Raw genomic sequence first — 3249 nt, 5'->3', positions numbered from 1 at the left:
TATATTCTAGATCAGTGGTCGGCAAACCGCGGCTCATGAGCCACATGCGGCTCTTTGGCCCCTTGAGTGTGGCTCTTCCACAAAATACCATGTGCGGGCACGCATGTATAGTGTGACTGAAACTTCGTGGCCCATGCGCAGAAGTCGTCTTATTGATGAGAACCTGGAATCGTGCCTAAAATTAAGAACAACAACATACAAACCTGACTTACCCAAACTTTCCAAGGCCATTGTTCACATTAGTGTTTGTCAGTCATTGTCATGATTTAACTTCATGGATATTGTAAGGTAAATTGTAAGGAATTTAATTTTATCAATAAATAATATCGTTATTAAGTATGATATCAAGTTTTATTCAATGTACCTATAGTTTAATTAAGACTTAAAACTTTAAGTAAAGTTTGTTAAGTTAATTTTAGGGAACGTTAATTCATGACGACTACAGAGAAATGATAGAGAAATGAACATTGCACAACAGTAATAAGGCTATGGACTAAAACACTGGACAAATCCCACTGTCAATCTATGTATGGTTCTGGCTCAACAACATATGCAAAGCAACACCCCCAGCACTGCCAATATGGACTTTCCCAACCCATCACCAAGAGATATCATTCTTTAAATGAAAACCTACAAGCATAGTGGAACTCACTATAATCCAAGAGCTTGGTTCTGTTATACCCTAAGAAACCGAATGCACTTTCCCTGAATGACCTATGTGCTTCCATGTTCTCAAAAATAAAAAAGCAACCATCAGGTTGGAAAAGAAGAGGCTAAGAAGCATGTACTACTGCTCACAATGGATTTTTACAGTCCTCACCGGAATTAATTACTGAAAACTTGAACATGTAGTAATTAATTTTATGCAATTCAGTACCATCTGCAGATGCATATTTTCATTCAAAATTAGAATAATCTGTATAAAATTGAAATTGTTAAGAATTTTAAGAAAACTAACATCATTGCATTTTTATTTATGCTAACCAATTAGATAAGGAAATTATAACTTATAGAAAAGTGTCAAAAATACCAACTAGATTACCTTTAAGATAGATGTCAAGAAAAAAAAAAGAAAACAGACCACACATTCCAAATGTTGACCTTTGCTTCAGAGGTTATTTAATCTAACTTAGATTTCTAGGCCATACTGATATATTCCTACTGCAATAACACTATACAGAGTTTTCAAAACTCTATAGACTCACAAAGTTTTATACAGCCCGCAGAATTTGTATTGCTTCCATCCACATTAACAATCCCCAACTACTGCTCTCATAACACTGGTCTGTGGAGAACAAGCATGCTCTCATCTCATATACACTCCACAGTTCGCTCCCCAGAGCCTGATAAAATAAAATAATTTTAAAAAATAAATAAACTGATCAAAAGAGGGTATAAAAGGAAAGTAGAGAATATTACCCTTTTTTTTTGTAAGATCCCTGCCTGGTCACCCTTTTGTGGGCCCGTCCTAATTTATTTTAGGCCTTAGGCATGTGAGTCACACTTTAGCTTTTCATGACTGATTTAAATATGCAGATAAGCTCTGCTAGAACAGAGCCCACTGTGCCAAGATCTGAATTTATCCATCAGAGAATGTGGACTGCTAGAGTCCCTGATTTATAAACCCTGCAACTATCAAAAGCAGTTTACAATCAAGGACAGGACACTGCATGGTGTTATAGCCCCTCAGGAAGGATTGTGAGCCAGCAGTGAGAGATCCAGGAACATCTCTTCCCCAGAACATAAAACATCCGTGTTGCATTTGTGCTCTCAAAATCATCCCATGGCAGAGAAGTTGCAGTGTTGTGGGGCAAGGTTGGTGTCCACCTAGATATGCTATCTCCCATTCCCGGTGTAAGGAGCACACAGGCAGATGCATTGAAAAATGGAGCTAGACATCCCAAGCCTCAATCACAGAAAGTCCTTTCCTTCTATTAAATTATCAGTATTCACTTTCCTACAGGAATCAAACATATTTGCAGGCAGAGATACACATTTTTACTGCTAGAAAGCATGTATTCTGAGAACTCATCTTTAACAGTACAACTGTAGTATTTAATTTTTTTATTCTTTTACATGTATGTTTCTTATCTGGTAAATTATACATGCCTTAGTATGCTATAGAATGAGTTGCAGAGAAGCAACAGTCTATGGCTGTTACATCCTCTCTTTTTTTTTTTTAACATCGCCTTAAAACTCATCACAGAAAATTATAAAAGCCTTTTTTTTTACAGCACAGAGAGAAAGTAGTGAAACAAAATTAAATGATTGGTTCTTGAAATAAAATTTTTGGAAGAGACTATTTATAACTTCCTCACTATTTATATGGCCAATGCGTCCGTGAGCCTTTTTCCAATCACTTTAATTAAATAAATCCCACTTCTAAAAGTATAAAGGTGACAGCAGAACAGATTCTGGGGCTCTGTAATTTACTCCCCCAGGCAAAGTAATTCATAGCAATCCTAATGCCATTCTTAGTAAAAGAAAGCTATGTTGTTTCAGACATTTATTTACCTGACATTTATGGTAGGAAATTTCACCTAGAAGAAACCTTAGGAACGTGAAAACATAAGTCACCAATTTCTCTTTCTTGTACAGGTAATTTGATCTTTATCTCATTGTTTCACACTTCAACACTGGAATGAAGTCTTTGTACTTTCTAAACTAAGTGATAAGATTGAAAGAAACAAAGTCAAGAGGCTCATGAGGCCAATTCACAGTGAGCGCTAGATAAAATCATCCAAGACTAAATGCTGCTACTGAACTAACTTGGCACAATTTAACACTGATTTTGGCATCAGGAGACTAAAGTTCATGAAATGTTTTATCATTTAAAGAAGAAATCTACAATCTTTTTTAGAAAACAGTTTGATTTTTTTAAATCAATGCCTTATTGATCCATATTTTTTATTGTAAACTTTAGCTGAGAAACTGGTTAAAGATTTCCATTAGTGTGTTTTGATTTATAGTTATTTTCAACACTTGAAGATAAACTAGCAGGCTACATTTTGAAATAAAAATGCCCATGTATGCATTGTTTAAGATATTTCTGAACTAGAAGAACAGCTAACAATTCAAGTTTAAAAGATACTCATGTATTTGAGTTGATTATTTATCTCCCTTTTTGTGATTTAAAATGTAAGATTGTAGTTTTATAAGCATAAAAATAGAAATCCCTCTTTCTTGCCCCAGAGCTCTACAAAGAAATGAAAGTAAAAGATTAAAGCAGATGAAGGATGACAGAACAGG

The sequence above is a fragment of the Myotis lucifugus genome, unplaced genomic scaffold (genome assembly GCF_000147115.1).
Source record: "Myotis lucifugus unplaced genomic scaffold, Myoluc2.0 scaffold_80, whole genome shotgun sequence".
NCBI classification, from domain to species: domain Eukaryota; kingdom Metazoa; phylum Chordata; class Mammalia; order Chiroptera; family Vespertilionidae; genus Myotis; species Myotis lucifugus.
Note: the sequence above shows the minus strand (reverse complement) of the source record.